The sequence below is a fragment of the Sciurus carolinensis genome, chromosome 2, assembly GCF_902686445.1.
Source record: "Sciurus carolinensis chromosome 2, mSciCar1.2, whole genome shotgun sequence".
Classification (NCBI taxonomy): domain Eukaryota; kingdom Metazoa; phylum Chordata; class Mammalia; order Rodentia; family Sciuridae; genus Sciurus; species Sciurus carolinensis.
This window is the reverse complement of record NC_062214.1, coordinates 34,188,783-34,208,158: the sequence shown is the minus strand read 5'-3', so window position 1 is coordinate 34,208,158 and position 19,376 is coordinate 34,188,783. Positions and strand designations below refer to the sequence as shown.

At 37.7% G+C, this 19,376-nt stretch overlaps 1 protein-coding gene across 14 annotated transcripts in view; it reads right to left on the bottom strand.

The window, feature by feature from the left end:
• Positions 1-19,376, bottom strand: part of Plcb4 (phospholipase C beta 4) — a 386,027-nt gene that overhangs the window by 235,729 nt on the left and 130,922 nt on the right. For all 14 annotated transcript variants that reach the window (XM_047537208.1, XM_047537209.1, XM_047537192.1 and 11 more), the window contains one exon: positions 7,149-7,208. The gene's annotated coding sequence lies outside the window, so the exon portion shown is untranslated. The remainder of the gene's footprint in view (positions 1-7,148; positions 7,209-19,376) is intronic.

Below are 19,376 nucleotides of genomic sequence, written 5' to 3'. Positions count from 1 at the left end.
TATATAAGAGGGTTTTTTTAAATTATTTATGTAATTGAAGGTGAAAACTAATAAAGTTGAACATGTGTGCAAATCAGAATGATGTCTAGTTATCACTGCAAATAGGAAGGCTGCACATTTTCTCTTTTCCAAAAGATCCCTGGAACGTGGCCCCTCGGGATTCTAATAAGCAGCACAAACCCACTGCCTGTGCACTATCTTTGCTTTCAATACCACCATCAAAGTTTCTGTGGATTGACCTGAAGAAAGGGGGATTTCTGGGTTCTAGTAGGCCTATCATAATCCCGCAGGAACCATATAGCTATGAACTGGGGTTGCTGCCTTCTCCTAAAGTATAATGCAACAATCACTATAGGACAAAACAGTAATAAAAGTCAAAGGTTCAGGAGCTGTGAATGGGTAAAATAATAGCAGAAAAAGGAAGCTAGAGGGCTCACATTTTCTGAATTCAAAATTTACTACAAAGACACAATAATCAAAAAATAGGCAAGTAGAATAATGGAAGAGAATTGATAGTTGAGAAATAAACCCACACATGTCTCTCTGGCCAATGGGTTCTTGAAAAGAGTGCTAAGGTCATTCAATAAGGAAAGAATCATCCCTTCAACAAATGATCATGGGACAACCAGATATCCACAAGCAAATGAATGAATGTGGACCTCTACTTCACATCACAGGCAAAATGGATCTATGACCTAAATAAGAGAGCTAAAACTTAAATCTCTTAGATGAAAACATGGGGTAAATCTTAGGGTAAATCCTTGGATTCTTAAATATGGCAGTGAAATATAAATAATCTTAAATAGAACAATTATTGAAGAGGCAACAAAAAAAATTACTTCATCAACATTAAAAATTTTGTGCATCAGATGACATCTTCCAGAAAGTAAAAATTTGGCTTAAAGAGTGGGAGAAAATATCTGCAAGTCATATCTGATAAGGATCAAATATCCAGTATATATAAAAAACTCTTATAACTAATTCAACAACCAAAAGGGCATATAATTAACTTAAAAAATGTGCAAAGGGTGGGGCACAGTAACACATGCCTGTAATCTCAGCTGCTTGTGAGGCTGAGGCAGAAGGATTGCAAGCTTGAAGTCAGCCTCAACAACTTGGTGAGAAATTGTATCAAAATTTAAAAAATAACAAGTACTGGGGATATAACTCAGTGGTAAACACCCCTAGGTTCAATCCCTAGTACCCCCTTGCCCAAGACAACAGGCAAAAGATGCGAACAGAACATTTCTCCGAGGAAGCCAGCAAGGAAGCCAGCAAGGAAACAAAAAGACAGAAATATCATTAGTCGTTAAGAATATAAATCAAAACCACAATGAGGTACCATCCCACGCTTACAAGGACACAACCACAATAAAACAACCACAGCAAAGGAAAATTACTGTTGGCAGGATACAGAGAAATTGGAACACTCATGGTTGCTGGTAGGCATCTAAAATGGTACAACCACTATGGAAAACAATTCTGTAGCCCTTCAAAGAGCGAAATAAGAATGACCACATAACCCAGTATGTCCATTCCTAGGAAGATACTCCAAAGAATTGAAAACTTTGGCTCAAACAGATACACATATACACACATTCATACCAGCACTATTCACAATTGCCAAACAATGGAAATAGTTCAATGTTCACCAATAGATAAACAAATTGAGGCATGTATAGATAAAGGACATCATTATTCAGTTATCCATGCTATCACATAAATACGCTTTTAAAAAACTTAATTTCTCATCAAAGAAGTTACATACTGAAGGTCACATTTTAAATGACTATAGGAAATACCCAAAATTGGTAGACAGATACAGATATAAAGCAAATTTATGGTTGTCAGGGGCTAGGGAAAGGGGAAATGGAGAGCATTTGCTTACAGGGTATGTTTTTTGTGGGGAGGGGGAGTGATGAAAATATTTTGGAGCTAGATAGAGGTGGTAGTTGAATAAGATTATGAACATACTAAATGGTACTGAATTGTTCAGTTTCAAATGGTTAATTTTAACTGAATTCACTTCCATTACAAGAGAAAGCAGAGGGGAGAAGAGGAGACAAGGCAAATAACCCAGGTTTTTTAGTAGGACTGAAGTCTCTGGGGGGTGGCAGAAATGAGCACCAGGCAAAGCACTAGTGCTGGTGAGAAGGAAGAGAAAGAAGAGTGGGGATGCATGAGAAGCAGGTGGTTTGAAGATAGAGATGGTCTTCCCCACAGAAAAGAATTATGCAACCCAGAATCCACAGAAATGTAAATCTGTAAAATCCCAGAGGGCACCATTAGGTAGGAGCAGGGCTCCGAAGTGAGAACAGGGGGGAACCTTAAGCTCCTTCAGGCTAGTCCCTTGTAGGTCCTACATTCTTTTATTACATTTGTACTGAAGGAAAAGCAGAAAGCTACAAAAGGAGAGGAAGAGACAAGTTAAAGAGCAATTCTGAGCATCATGAGACAGTTCTGCTGCTTATCAACATCCACAAGAAGGAAAACAGGAAACACTGAAATGAGGATACTGAGTATTTGCAAGGAGAGAGCTCCTATATGCACCAGCTCCTTGTCCATACTTCCAAATCCCAAAAAAATAGGTGACAGTGTGCTCATTTTAGAGATGGGAAACCAAGGCCCCAGACTTCAGAGTTCACATCCTTCCACACCATGATGGATAGCCAGGTGACAAATTGAAGTCATCAGTTTTTCAGGAAATTTGTAATTCAGAGGAAAGTTGGGTAGAATTCTATTTTTCTGTAAGTTCAATTAGGACCCTGTCACATATCCCCAATATGGAAATTTCTGCGTTTCTCCAAATTCTAGACCACTATATTATTATTCAGAGGGTATAAAAACATACTGCCATCACATCAATTTCTCACAGCTTATTTTTCACGAGAGGATTGCTTTCTCCCAGCTACCTGAATCCTGGTTATAAAATACTAAGTCCTCCAGTCATATGGGAAAGGTCATGAGATCATGTCAGTACTGTCACCAAAGGAGCTGCTAGAGTCTTCCTCCAACTGCTCTCTTCCTGCTTTAGTGACACTTGATTCCCCCCACAGGCCACAAAATATGGAAAGGACTGAAGCAGCTGATTTGCCAGGTGGTTGAAGCCCAAGGTCACTGGCTGGTTCCCCTCTTGGGAGAGTGTATTTTAGTCCTTGGTCCTCAGCAAAATGCATTTTCCCGCCCAAGGACAATAAAAGATACCTGTTTCTGTATTTATTTCAGAAAAGTAGATAAGATCTTTTCAAACGCAATAATTTCCACTGGTTTTATCAATATTTTATAGGTTTATCTCCCACAAGCTCCCAAAATATTACAAAGTCAAAATGAATTTGTTCCTTTTGTTGTTGTTGTTTTTTATAGAAATACACCAAATGAAGGAACCAATTCCCTCATTGGGGGTGTGCAAGGGGGAGTCCCTATTTCAGATATGGAAAAAATTCAGGATATCCAGTTTAAAAGAGGAGTATACAGAATGGGTGAAAGGACAAGAATTCCTATCTTCAGAATAAGTCTTTACTGTCACCACCAGCAGGGCCCCTGGGCAATAGAATCATAAGGACTTCAACAGGATCAAACCCACAAGCAATACAAAAAGAGCTTAGTCCAGCAAACTATCCAATATAAGGGCAACAGCTGAAATCTGAGACAATCCTTTATACTAGACTGTCAGACCATTTCCAGTTTCTCCAAACCTTAGGGGGAAACTGAAGCTGGAACAAATAATAATGCTAATACAACCTTTGAAAAGTTGAACTGAAAACAGGACAAGCCTTAAGCATTTGCCAGAGTAGAAAACTGACATTTTATTTTCAAACATAATATATCCTGCTATAATTGTTAGTTAATGCTTCTCTTTGCTAGCATTTTATTTAAAAATAAACAAGATTTTTTTGTTGTTGTTGTTTCTGGGTTTTTTTTTTTATTATTACTTTGTTTTATTGTGTGTGTTTTTGTGTTTCTGTATATACATGCATTTAGTGGATGGGTAAAGCCATATCCCTTCCACCTAGATTCTACAATTAATATTCCATTCTACTAACTTTCTTCAATAGCTAGTCCTTTATCCACCAGTTCTACTTTTTTTTTATTAAATGTATTTCACAGTAAATAAGATTGCCAAATGGAGTATACTTCACCTAAACTCTTACACAGCTGCCATTTTAATCGTTTCTCATTGAAGGTTGTGACTTCACAAGAAGAGTGAGAAAGAAAAGTGAGTTGAATGTTCATTGTGTACCTAGTGTCAGGGCCTGTTATGGTTTGTATAGAAAGTGTTCTCTAAGAAGTAGAAGATGGTTACAAGAAATGAGAGCAAAAAATAATACAGTTAATATGTATGCTTGGAAATATTTCTAGTGAGAATAACTACCCACCATAGAATATCCTTACTTCTTCTTGCAGGGCACTAAGAATATTATTCATGATGACATTCATTTAAAGAAGGCTTTGAAATTCTAGATTTTATGTTTCTAACTTAATATATGTATAAATTCTACTTGCTGAAAATTACCTAGCTTTCTCTCAACACTGCAATTATTTTAAGACTTAGATCTTTATAGCAGTAGCTTACTACATCCTCAAGGGAAGAGAATGAATTTTCTACACCTTCTTAATTCACCAGGAAATGGCCAAAGGGATGCATGCAGAATGTGGCTGCAGGAGGGAGGAATAAGTGACACTGTGTGCTGTTCTGTGGAGCAGACCCTCTCAGTGTCCCAACCACATTCCCACTGGGTCCCATTTAACTAACCTGGTACCCATCTCCCAGTTTTTGCAAGTTTGGCTTCCAAAAGATGGCTCCAAAAGCTTCTTAAGAAGAACTCCATTCAACCCTAGAGTTGCTATTCTGTTTGAAGAGCAAAAATGTTGGGAAGTTTATCATCCCTCTCCCACCTGCCCATAGCCAATGACTGATAGGGAAATGAAAACCAGGTCTCACTGCTATGGACACACTCTGGAGCAACTGTGCTGCAGAACGGCCCCACGCCTCAGGTTCAGAAGGAATTTTGCTTAAATCATTCCGCTGCTTAGCTTCTTCTCTTTCCCCACTCGCTAATTCCCCGGGAGCCCTGACTTATTAAAGCACTTGTGCAGAAATCCTCATCTCAGGTCTATTTATGGGGAGCTCAGCTCAAGACTACCAGCATATAAGAGTGTGCTCTAAGAAAAAGAAAAACCATAGGTATCTGTGGTTGCTTTTGCTATACTAGGGATAAGAAGGAACATCTGTGTTACTCCAGAGTTTGAAGTAACTGCAATATCCATAGTTTAATAAGCAAGCGGTTCCTAAATAACACTGCAGCAGTCCTAAGGCCTACAGGTCTTAAATCTAGAAAATCTAGAAGAAAGATGGTAACTGATGGTACAACATATATCTGTGTCTGCAGGTATGAGAGTAGCCAGACCAGGAAAGTGTGTAAGGCTCCAAAGTACAAGTAAAAAGAAAGTGAAGTCAACACCAAAGTTTAGTGAGCTGCATACCTAACACTAATGTTAAAATTCTGTATTTACTCAATACTTAATAACAATTATAATTCAGAGAGGATCCCAACACCCCAAACATTAATAAGTTTTTCAAAAGAATAATATGCTGTTCAAACTTAAATCCTACAGGAAAGAAGTTATCAGGGGTTGCTTGCTTGCTTTTCATCAAACTTGAAAGCAGCCTTTGATTTGATTACTAATAAATTCCCCCACCAAAAGTTTGTCTGAAGCCAGCAATGCAAGGGTAAGGATAATTTAACCAAGAATAGTTACTTTGTAAAATCAAATGCACTTAATATAGAGGAATTTCTTCTTGCAAACTTAAAATGTTTAATTTAAAAAAAAAAAAAAAACTTCTGAGTTATGGAGTTGTTGTTCTTCCTCCTTTTTCTTCTACTTAAATCAAGTATTTATATTCATTAAACACATAATTCTTCACAGGAACCATGTGTAATACAGAAGATAAAAATTTGGCTTATTTAAGGATAATACAACTACAAGGAAAGGGAATAGTCAAAAAAAAAAAGAGTAAAACGTAGATGATATGTCTATACTGACTTAAGGTCACTAAAATCCTCAGCACCTCTCAACTCTGCTTTGCCTACAAAGACAAGGCTTATGAGTCATCCTTAGAGAATAGTAAAATATAGTGCACTCTACTAAAAATAGGGAGGAACATTTGATAATAAATCTACTTTCTCGGTATTCTCATGTCATCATTAAGCACTGATCCCTTGGAAGAAGTGTCAGGTTATGCCACTCCTTCCTGCCCCTTACAGAAAGGCCGGAAGAAAGTCAGCCACAGGCACTGGCAGAAGATAATGAAGTATCTGACGTGACACACAGCACACTGAAGACAAACACACTGGTGTTGGGTGCCTGGGACCCTGCCCCTCACCTACTGGGAGAGCAGTAAAGCAGCTGACTTGCATGATCACTACAAAACAACTTCTTATCCCTCCCAGAAAGAAAGGATAATGGATACTTTTTAAAAAATATATAACCACAATTAGAAAACAGCAAGTCAATTATGGATAGGGTCAGGAAAAAAACACTCCTGTGTTCATTAGGAATCTGGCTCTAGCATTAAAGCACTGGCAAGTTCCAGCAAATAAAACAAACTGGCAATATAAAGATATTTCCAGTTTCCATTTGGGTATTTTATGAAAGATTTGTAAAATGGAACATTTGGGGACCATTGGAAGAATTTACTGACATTATCCCTGCAGGTAGTTGCCCCCAGATGAAGGATTCTAGCTGACAAAGATTGGCTGTGATTTTTCATGATGGTGGAAATCTCTGTAAAACCTGTATAGGACCAAAGGGTCACACATGTTTTCTCTCAGAAAGAACTCTGGAGAATGAAAACCTCAAATACATCTCCTGCTTACTAAGTCCAGGCAACCCTAACACAGATAGCAAATAGAAAATCTAGCAAAAGCTGTAGTGCCCAAGTCAGTATAGAATTAATGACCTGAAACCTAGAAAACCCCTGAGAGTTTCTGCTTAACACCCCACCACATCAAGGAAAACATCCGTGGATAAGTTTCAAGAGACACCAGAGGGGGCAACAGTGTAAAGGAAGAGATTCATTTTCCAGACAGAAAGTTCTAGAGCCCCACCACCAAACAAATCTTCACCACTGGGTGCACAGTACTCACCAGGGAACTCTGGGACAACAGGAAGTGATGTTCACTTGGTCAGATTCACTGCACAGTGCCCTGTGAAGCAAGCAGACATCGACGTTGAGAAAAATCAATGTCAAGGACTTTCTGAAATCAAATGAAGAGAAACAGTCTTTGCACTTCAGATGCACAGTCTACAATATATTTCTTAAAACTCATCGGAGAGACACATTAAAATATTAGTGACATTAGATTTAGATAACAAAGACAGTCATTAAATCAGAAATATTTACTGCTCTGCCCTGATCACAGTGTTCCTACATCCTAGGGTGCTGATTTCCTACCTACTCTCTTATTCTAGTGAAATAATTAAGCAACAATTGCACAACAAAGCTATCTGCACCTTCTTGAAGTAAATATAATTGTCTTTCCTGATTAATAGTAAAGTGCACTTAGATGAACTGTAACTGGAAGAATCTTTCGAATGTCCTTAGATGAACTGTAATTGGGAGAAAAAAAAAGTTTTCCAAGAAGCACAGTGCTGAACAGCAAAGATTGACAATGAAATCGCATCCATCCAGAAAAGGAGACATTATTTTCTATGTGTGTTTCTGTATCTTCGTTGCTAATAAATAGTTTACTTCCATTCTGAAGTTGACAGTGGATTTCTAGTTTGGCTCAAATTTCAATTTCAAGATCTTCCCAATAGTCAGAGAAAAGAAAAAGTTCCAGGTGGTATCACAAGTACAAAAAAGGGACAGAGAGCCCCACTGTATGTGGGAAGAAGGCACAGGTTTAAAAACTGGCCTTCAAGGTCTGGAAAATGATGTCTGTAAAGGTTTGACTTTGGAATTTCTGTCAACATCTATGTATGGAAATGTCCACAGCAGGGCCCCAGTTCCAGGTAGGATTGGTACATCCAGACAAGATAAGACTATGTCCAGTTTAAAAAAAAAAATGGAGCAAATCCGGATCTGGACATTCATGAAACTAATTCTCAGGTCATACTGCCAATTATTAAATAACTGAAGTAGTGTAACAATACGTGTACTATGACTGAACTGTGTTAATGCAAACCTCACCATCTCTATGTGAACACACAGACATAAACCTTGTCAAATGTACAAAGCATATCAAGAAACAAGAGCATGGTGGCAGCCTCTGGGGAGCAGACACTGAAGTGGGCAGGGAGCCTTTGTTTTCTGTTTGTTTGCTTACCTTTTTGTTTTTTGGGGTTTTTTGTTGTTGTTGTTGTTATTGTTTTGTTTTGCTTTGTTTGTTTGTTTTTGTACTAAGATTGATCCCAGGGGCATTTTGCCACTGAGCCACATCCCCTTCCCTTTTTATTTTTTATTTAGAGACTGGGTCTCACTAAATTGCTTAGGGCCTCACTAAGAAGCTGGCCTTGAACTTGTAATCCTCCTGCCTCAGCCTCCTGAGTCTCTGGGATTACAGGCATGCACCAGGGTGTCCGGCTTTGATTTTAATTTGATTTTAATTTAACATTTAAGTTTTTGTGTAATATTTGACCATGGAACTTTCATAATTGAAACCACATAAAAATCCAATTCATTCCAAACTTTCTATGGAAAGAAACATCCAATTTTTAAAAAAGGAAATAGAAATAGCAAATACACGGTATTATGTAAACTGACTTAATTAATTTTATAAATATTTACTATAATCCAGGCTCCAAGCATGAATTGCATCTTCATATATAATCTACATAAAAACTCTAAAATATACGTGCTATGATTATTACCATTTATAGAAAAAAAAAATCTGAGTACAGTGGAGATTCAAGAATCAGACCTGGCATTGAAACCTAGGCACCCTGACCCATGTTCAGTCTGCTTAGTCCCATGGCACTGGCATTAACCATATTGCCATTAGCTGTATTTCTGGCATTAACCATATTTCTCTACATTACATTTTGTTTGAGGCATGGTCTTGCTAAATTGTCTAGTCAGTCCTCTGCCTCTGTATCCCAAATAGCTGGGATTACAGGTGTATGCCTCTGCACCTGCCTTTATGTTACACTTGTATTTGTAAGCATATATGAACAAGACTTTAAATTTCATGAGAACAGGGATTGTGTGCGTACTGAAAACCATCATGTACATACCCAGCACCTAGCATAGTGCCTACACTTAGTGGGTGCTCAGTAAATCCATGTTGACTGGATGCATAACTAAGTGACTCACCTAGAGCTGGGAAGTTAAATTACATAACTCTCTTAGGCATCTTGGGACTATGAAACAGGCTGAGTTCCAAGAAAGCTCACTGATTAATGACCCTGACAAACTTTGCTCCTCATTTCGAGAAACCTCTAACTGCCCAAGTCTTTTTGTAACCAGACTTAAAAAGTGAACACATATTTTTCCTTTCTTTCTCTAATTCCCTAGTGACCATCCAGCATTAAACTGTCACACTGTTCTATAAATCTTTCTAACTCTGTGCATACTTAGGATACTGCAGCATTTGAGAAAACCAGTGTTCTAATACCTTAGGAAGAATTAAAGCAGAATGAGCAGCTAGTCATGAACTCATTTGCCTCTGGCATATCATAAGCAAACTATCGTAAATGACTTGTTGTAGTCACAAGTGAATGAAGAGCCCAACCTAGAAACTTTTTCATTCAAATATTATTATTCTGCATGTGGAAGGGTTAAACAGGGTCTTTGGTAAAGGAGGGACTATGCGAGGTCATGTGAGGGGGATGTATGTCTGGGAGTGTTTGTATGTGACTCTGTGTTTTTCTCTTTCAAAATAAGAAAGATATTTTTGCATAACACAGATGGAAATCTAATCATTAAATACCCAAATACCCATAATGTACTGATGTTAGAGAAATAAAAGCTGTTTTATATCCAGTAAAGGTACCAAGACTGTTCAATGAGGAAAGACAATCTACTCAACAAATGGTGCTGGAACAACTGGACAAACTCAAGCAAAAGAAGGAAGGTTGATTCCTACCTCACACCATACAGAAAAATTAGCTCAAAGTGGATCATAGATGTCAAACTGCAGTATCCCCTCCCATCCTAGGTTTAACCTTCAGTGGTTTCACTTACCCACAGTCAATGAGAAGGGTGAGTAAAATACAATATCTTGGGAAAGACCATGCTCACATAAATTTTATTACACTGTATTGTTATGATTGTTCTATTTTAATATTTCATTGTTATTAATCTCTTCCAATGCCTAACATAAATTTTATCACAGATGTGTATGTATAAGAAAAAAATACAGTAATATGGGGTTTGGTATTATCTGCAGTTTCAGGCATCCACAGGAAGTGTTGTAATGTATTCCCTACTGATAAGGGCAGAATATTGTATAAAATTCTGAAAGTAAACATAACATTGGAGTAAGTGTTTTTAACCTTGAATCAGGCAATGGTTTCTTATCTACAAAACCAAAAGCACAGCAACAAAATGAAAAAAAAAAAAACTTGAATTAGGTCTCTTTAAAAGCTTTTGTACAAAGAATATCATCAACTGAAAAAAAAAAACTGTAAGAAAATGGCAGAAAGATCAGTGGGTAGGGGGATAGGAAGGAAAGAGAGGTGGGGAAGGAAGGGGGAAGTACTGGGGACTAAATTAGAGAAAATTTTATCCCATGCTTTTATAATTATGTCAAAGTGTTATGAATAAAAAGAACCAATAAAAAGAAAAGGAGAAAAGAATATCAGCAAGATGAAAATACAATCCACTGACCAGAAACAATTTTTGCAAATCATTTATGTGATAAAAAGACTTCTGTCCAGAATCTGAGAGTCCTACAACTCCACAACAGAAAAGACAAACCAATTTAAAAAGGGGCAAATGACCTTAGTAGACACTTCCCAAACACACACACACACACATACACACACACACACACACACTAAATGATGTTAGTCCTCAGGGAGCTATATCAAAATCACAACTAGGTACTACTTCATAATGACTAGGAAAACTATAATAAAAAGGCAGATAATAACAAGTCTTGATAATAATTCAGAGATACTGGAACCCTCTTACACTGCTGGTGGGAATGAAATATGATACAGGCACTTACCAGTCTCAAGTAACAGTTACTCAAAAGGTTAAACATTCAGTTGCCATATGATCCAGCATTTCCACTACTAGAGAGTGGAATTTATCCAAGAGAAATGAAAGCAGTATTATACATAATAGTCAAAGTGGAAGCAATTCCAGTGTCCATCCACTGATGAACAGATTAACAAAAGGTGGTATATCCATACAATGGAATATTATTCATTCATAAAAAATGCAATACAGATACATGTAACAAGCAGATAAATGTAAAAAAAAATATGCTAGGTTAAAAAAAAGTCAGTCCAAGGATCATATATTGTATGATTCATGTGCACTAAATGTTCAGAACAGGTAAATCCTCAAACACAGAAAACAGATTAAGGCTGTCTAGAACAGGGGGGCATGGATGATGGAAATTCTATTTTGGGGTGATAAAACATTATTAGATTAGATTATGGTGATGGTTGCACAATACTGTGACTAAAAACTACTAAACTGAACATTTTTAGCAGGTGAATTTTATATTGTGTAGATTATATTTCATTAACGCAGTTTAAAAAGGTCACATTTCAGTGAATCTGCCAAGGAACATTAATCGGCTTCTTTTTCAAAAATGACAAAACACTTAATTTACATTCTTACAGAAACAAAGTAAATGGTAAATATTTACTTTTTTTTTAATGCTTACTATTGTGATTCTCCATGGGATGCCTGGTGATGGGAAATACACAATTGCATTTTGCTTTTATCAAAAAGCATACGCAGGAAACCACCTCCAAGCCACAAGAAAACTTCAATATCTCACTGCAACCCATGGCTAATGATGCCAGAGTGTGTGAGATACAGACTTATTTCAAAGCAACAGGGAATGCTGGCCAAGGCTGAAGGTTTTATTTCAGTGGAGGAAAGAAAAAAATCTATAAATACCTGAGGGTGCAAGGCACCCAGATCACACAGCAGGGATCAATGGCTACTTCATTCTTGTTCATTGTTAATGAATTCCAAAAAAGCCCTGAAATGGAAATGGGTGGGCAAAAGGACATCTGCTTGGCACAAATAGTATAATATCCCAATATTAAAAGTAATCAAATTCAAGCTGGGTCTGGGAACCACATGCCTGTCATCCCAGTGACTCAGAACGCTGAGGCAGGAGGATTGCAAGCTTGAGGTCAGCCTGGGCAATTCAGTGAGACTCCAGCTCAAAAAAAAAAAAAACAAAAACAAAAAAAAAAACAAAAACAAAAAACGCCTGGGGATGTAGCTCAGGGGTAGGACACACCTGTATTCAGTCCTCAGTGCTGAAGGAAAAAAAAAATAGTAATTAAATCTTAGAAACTAGTTTGACCAAGGCAATCACTTTTGATATTTTCACACATGGCATTAATAGGTTTATTCAGATTCATTCTACAAATATTTATTGAGCACCCACTGTATGCCAGACCCTGTTCTTGGCTTTGGGAATACGACTATGAACAAAACAGACACAACTCCGGGAACTTATAAAGCTCACGCCCTTCGTTTCTCTGCCCTCCCAATGGCTCACTAACTCTGAGGCTGGCCCTGATCTGATCTGGTCACGTATATGTCTATGTGACCCTATGGTCTTTTAAAGTTTGCTTGTTGTTAACATTTTAAAAACAGGAGAGTTCACGCTGATAGCTGGAATCTCAGCTTCTGTTGGAAACCTGAATGATTTTGCAACACTGAAATCAGAATGCTGCTGATAACTCAGTCACAACCAAGAGGCAGTCCACACTCCTCAGCACTTCTACTCAGCCAGGTCCTTTACCTATCCACCTCTTGGTTACCTTTGGGGTGGTGATCTCTAATGGAAAGGATCCATCGGCTACATTTATCAGCATGGGAGGAAAGGATTTCACCTTCCTACTCAACATATATTTCTTTCACCATTATGCAGTGAATGCCACCAAGAGAACTATTGAGCCATTCATTTGCCTATCCCTAAGTCTAAAACTGCCAATGTGAGAGAACGTTCTACACTCTGTGCTGAAAAGTTATAGCTGCTGCATCTGTCATTTATGGTGGCTCACAGCTCTAAAATGTAAAACTGGGAGCTCTTCAAAGGAACTCATTATGAGCTATTCCATGGATGTTATTTTCTTGAAATAATGGTAATGGCTTTGCAATTATCAAACTGCATTCTTTCACCAGGTTTCTTTCATGTATTCGTTTTCTATGGCTGACTAACAAATGGTCACAAACACAGTGACTAAAAAATAACACACATCTAATTAATTGCTTTGAGTTCTGTAGGTCTGAAGTCCCAACACTTTCACTGGGTTCTCTTCCACATCTCAAAAAGCTGAAATCTAGGTGTCAGCTAAGGTGCACCCCTTTCTGACAGCTCTGAGGAATAATTCACTTCAGAACTCAGAAGGTTCTTGGCTAATTTCAATTCCCTGTGATTATTCAACTAAGGATTCATTTCCTTGCTGGCTGTCACCTGGCAGCCTCTCTTTGTCATACAGCCTCCACTACCTTCAATGCAATCATGGAGAATCTCTCCCTTGCAAGGAATCTCTTCTCAGTTCCTTTTGGGATCCATCCAGAACATACTCTCTTTCTAAAGCAGGCTGTGGGGCTGGGGATGTAGCTCAGTGGAAGAGTGCTTACCTAGCACGCATGAGGCCCTGGGTTTGATCTCCAGCACTGCAAAAAATAGGTAAGTAACTAAACTCCAGTGTTTCATATGAGATAACCTGATCACAGGAGTGGCAGAGTCGTAGTCCTCTGGATTATACAGGATGAATATACATGGCCAGAAGCCTTGGATGTCATCTGAGACATCTACCTACCATACCTCACTGCTCACGTGCCTGTGTTATTCATGTACCACAGTGGGATCAGAGGTGACACCACAAGAAAGCTAACTGGCCAGCAAAGAGCCTATGTGAAAGTTAAAATCAAAGAAGATATTAACAATTCTCCTATTCATCTCTAGAGCAGTTAATGTCCTTGGGATTCCATACCCCCCTGGAATGCATGTACTCCACTAAATTCAAAATCTACATGAGGTAATTTTCCTTTAACTTAAACTATATGAAACTAGGTGCCTAGGAAAGTAACTTGGAAAAAAAAAAAGAATAAGCAAAAAAGACACCAGAACTGAAAGAAAAAAAATATATATATATAGTGCCCATCCCTAAGTCTAATATATATATACATATATATATATATATATTTTTTTTTCCCCCCCCAGTGCTGGGGATTGAACCCAGGGCCTTGTACATGCGAAGCAAGCACTCTACCTACTGAGCTGTATCCCCAGCTCATATATGTTGCTTTTTTAAATTTCATTTTTGTTAAGACAGTTTCCAAAGAAATATCATGGGTGATTTTTTTTAATCAAATTACTTTATACTTTCCATATGGTATCAACTAATTTAACATTTTTCACTCAACTAACTTGATTATTTGGAAGTTACTTGGAACTAACTTGACTATTTGGAATAGCCAACATATACACGACCACAATAATATTGAAAGTAAAAGCATGAAGATAATTAAAAGTATGCTAAATACATCCACTAGCATATGGTATTATGGTTTGAATATGAAATGTCCCTATAAAGCTCCTGTGTTAATGCTAGAATGTTCAGAAGTCAAATGATTGAATTGTGAGAGCTGTAACCTAATCTGTCCATCCCAGTTTGAATGGACTGACTGACTGGTAACTGTAGGCAAGTGGATGTGGTCGGAGGAGGTGGGTCATTGGGGCGTTGCCCTAGAATGTGGCATCTGCCCTGCAGCCCCTTCCTCCTTCTTTCCCTCCCTCCCCCTCCCTGCTTCTTGACTCCTCCATGAGCAGAATAGCTTTCCTTGGTTGGGCCCTCTGCACCATGACATGCTGCCTAATCTTGGGCCCAGAGCAATGGAGTCATCTGTCTATGGAGTAAGATCTCTGAAACTGTGTGCCACAAATAAGCTTTCCCTCCTTTAAATAGTTCTTGTCAGGCATTTTGGTCACAGTGATATAAGTCTACTAAAACACAAGACATTTATTTTCTTTTTTTTTTTTTAAGAATCTTTAAAGAATCTCTTCAAACACATATTTGCTAAGAGAGCAGAACTGTTTAATAGGCTCAGAAGAAGCAAAGTAAGTAACAATAGGAAAAGTACCAATTAGAGACAAATCACTATGTCCAGGTACTACTCTCAGTGTTGTATGTATATTAACGTGTTATGTCTAAACAAACCTTTTACAGATGAGAATAAGGCACAAGGTGGTCATATCGCACATCCAGAATCATGGGCCAAGTAGCAGAGGAAGATGAATTCAAACCCTGACAAAATGGGTTCAGGAAATGTTCTCTGTAAGTGCAGATGAACTCACTTGTGTTTCCATATGATAAAATAGGGGCCATTTCTGCATCTATTACATGGCACAAGTGGTGGCCAGGCACCTATCATTGGACTCAAACAGAGCGTGGTGAATAGCCAAGGGGAGAGTGGGGTCTGTAATCCTTCAAAGGAGTACATTTCTATAATTCACACAAAAATGCCCAAGATACCAGCAGCAGCCTTTTTAAGCAAGCTTAGATTACTCTAAAGAGAAACTTAAACTGACATTCCTCTGTCCCCTGTATCTTCTTTTGGAAGAAGAGAAAGGAAAATTGTAATTGATTTCTTTCTCATTTTTGCTCCATTCAAACCCTCTTCCATTATGTTCCTCTTTTTTATTTTTTATTTATTTATTTTCAGTGTACTGGGCATTGCCCCCCAAAGGTTATCCACCACTGAGCTGCATCCCCAGCCCTTTTTATTTTATTTTGAGATAGGGTCTCACCAAGCTGTCCAGGCTGGCCTGTGATCCTCCTGCCTCAGGCTATTGAGTTGGATTACAGGTGTCCACAACTGTGCCCAGTTTTTATGCTCCATTTTGAAATTGACAGAGTATGAGGAAAAGAAAACATCGCAAAAGCTAACGCTCGAAGCCAAAAGGAAAAGTCATTGGATCCCTCTTCTGTTGTAGAGAAAAATGTGGGCCTCCTCTAGGAAGGACCCACTGCTCAATAACCCCACATCATTTCTATCAATTGCACCCAGTCACAGCAAGGGCAACATGGGACCAGTTGTCACTAATCCAGCAGCACAGACCTCAAAACAACCATGCATGGCTATTGTTCTAATGAGTCACTAGAGGTGGAGTAAGGGCAGGGAGCACAATATTAATCTTGACATTTGCATTAAAGGCAGTTTTGCTTTCAATGACTCATTTCCACAACTAGGTTGGACAAGTTCATGTGCCAGATGACATTTACTCAGGGATCTTTTCTGGTACTTGCAAGGAGCTAACCGAGAACTGTTCATATGCCAGGTTCCCTTATGTAAGTAGGTGAGAGACTAGAACTAGACTTTAATAAGTCCTGTTAGATTTTTCCTATAACTCAATCTCAGCTCCAGGGTCCTGTTGGTCACACAGCAGAGATCACAGAAATGTAAATTTATCTTGTCAGAGAAATCTCTCCTTAATCAGATACTCTGTGGTATTGTTTGTTTTGGATCTTAGTTTTTATAGGATTTTATTTGTTAGAACATCTCATGCTACATAATTTGACTTAAAATAGTCATACGCTAAAGCCAGAACACCCCAATGTGCTTGTGATGACACATAAGCCTCAACGTTCTTGGCTACTTGTGGTCGCCAGTAGTGATCTCTCAGAACATTCAAGCAGGGTCTTTGTTGCAGAAACCTGGATGCATGCCAGCCCACGTAATTATTCTCTGCCTACCTAATTTCCCCAGGCAATTTTAATTGAAAATGGTATTTTCCTTTAACTTAGTTCTAATCTACTCTGAAGTGTCCCTGTGTCCTGCTTCTTGTCTCCATAAGCTAACTGAGCTGGTTTCTTTAGGAAGCTTAAGTTGGAAAATTAAAAAAAAAAGTTTCTGAAGCTTCAAAGGGGAAAATATCATATAAATATGAGCCATTTAATTAGTCTCAAGCCAGGGCACTGAATACCATTGGCAGGGCAATGTTTGCAAGACATCCCTTCTTGCCATCTAATCTTATGAAAAGTATCTTTTGTGGACAGAAATACACAGGTTTTCTTACTGAAATATTCACACATACGTGAATGCATGCAAAACTGATAAAAATCTGAAGAAAGCCAGTGAATTATACCCATGCAGATTTCATGGATGGGTTATTGTACTGTAGTTTTTAAGATATTACCAGCTAGGAAAACTTCTAAAGGACATTTGAGATCTTCTGTATTATACCTGCAACTGTAACTACCATAACCTCAAGTCAAAAGTTAAAGAGGGACTGGGACATAGTTCTGGGGTAGCATACCTGTCCACTATTTGTAAGGACCTGAGTTTGAACCTCAGCTCCCAGAAAAAAAAAAAAAAAATTTAAAAGAGGCAAAATCAGTTTAAAGAATATACTTTATTTAAAGAATAAAGATTTTTAAAATCTTCTCATTTATTAAAAAAGAAATAGGACAAAATCTTTGCCAGCTACTGATCTGACAGAAGATTGATATACAGAATATATAAAAAACTGTTAAAGTTTGACACCAGACAATAATAACCCACTCAATAAATGGGTCAATAAACTAAAAAGACATTTATTGAAAGAAGAAGTTCAAATGGCCAACAAATATATTAAGAAATGCTAAACATCTATAGCAATTGGGGAACCCACAAATCAAAACTACACTGAGATTTCATTTTACTCTGGTTAGAATGGAAATCATCAAGAATATAATTTTAAAAAATGCTCTCAAGGATGCAGGGGAAAAAGACCATTTACATACTGCTATTGGGATTATAAATTCACACACCACTATGGAAATCAGTTAGAAGTTCTCAAAAGATTAGGAATGGAACTCCATATGAATCAGTATATGGAGGGCTCATATACCACTCCTTAGTATTTATTCAAAAGAATTGAAGTCAGTATACTATAATGACGCATGAATACCCACGTGTACAGCAGCTCAATTCACAATAACCAAATTATGAAACTAGCCTAAGTGTTTATCAACACATGAATGAATAAAGAAAATACAGTATGTATACACAATGGAGTTTTACTCAGTCATAAAGAAGAATGAAATTATGTCATTTGCAGGAAGATGGGTAGAACCGGGAAACATCATTTTAAGTGAAATAAGCTAGACCTCAGAAAGTCAAGAGTCATATGTTTTCTCTCATATGTGGAAGTCAAAGAGAAAAATAAATTGTTTTAAAGAGACTTCATGAAAATAGAAGGGAGACCAGTAGAACAGAGGAAGGGGACCAAGGGGAAAAAGGAAGGAGGGGAAAGAGGAAGTTCTATGGAATGAGATCAATCAGCTTGTTATGCGCAATGGAAGACTGTATCACAATAAATTTCACTATTTATATAGCCATAATGCAAAGAAAACAAAGAGAAAAAAATATACTTTAAAAATGTCTTCACACATCAGTGTGTATGTAATTTATATAAAAATTGAGATTTTTTTAATTCTTTTTGAAGTCCAGTGTGTAGTTTATACAGCATATCTCATTTCAAATTAGTCGTATTTCAAGTGTTGGATGGTCACGTGTGATTTGGCTCCCTGAATATAGCAAAATACCTTAACATCATTCCTGAAGCCCCTACACTGGCACATTATCACTAACGTGACAAATTTTTCATTCCTCCAAGTCTCTTCCAGACCAGTTCATAATGAAAGCCTTAGAGATTGGGTGGTACCAGAAAATGAGACCTGGCTTAACCAACTTCACCAGCAGTTAACACCTTCAATCTGCTTGGTACTACAGTATCAATAATAAACAAAAAATAGTAACAAATCTTTATGAAAGAGTCTTCTAGTATAGAAATAAGAATTAAATAGAGTTTTAAGAACTATGAGTATATAAACTAAGCTCAAAGTCTAAGATCTTAACTCTTTTTGAACCTTTGCAATTTTTTTTTCTCTTTGCTTTCCTATTTCCCTGTGGTGATCAGAAGTAGAATTATTAAAATAAGAAAGCCTTGTGGGTTTGCTGCACAGAACCATGGAACTAAGAGACTCAATTTCCCTCTACAGGTAGTCACAGGGGAGAAAGAAACAAGTGATCGAGTATGTGATGACAGCCTTGAAAATATATCGAATTAGGCCAAATCTCTTGGGACTCTGAAAAGTAAAACAGGGAGCAACCAGGTCTTAGAAGAAGCTCCAGGGCTCAATCTCAAAAGGCCAGTGCAATCTGCATTCTTTATTGCAAG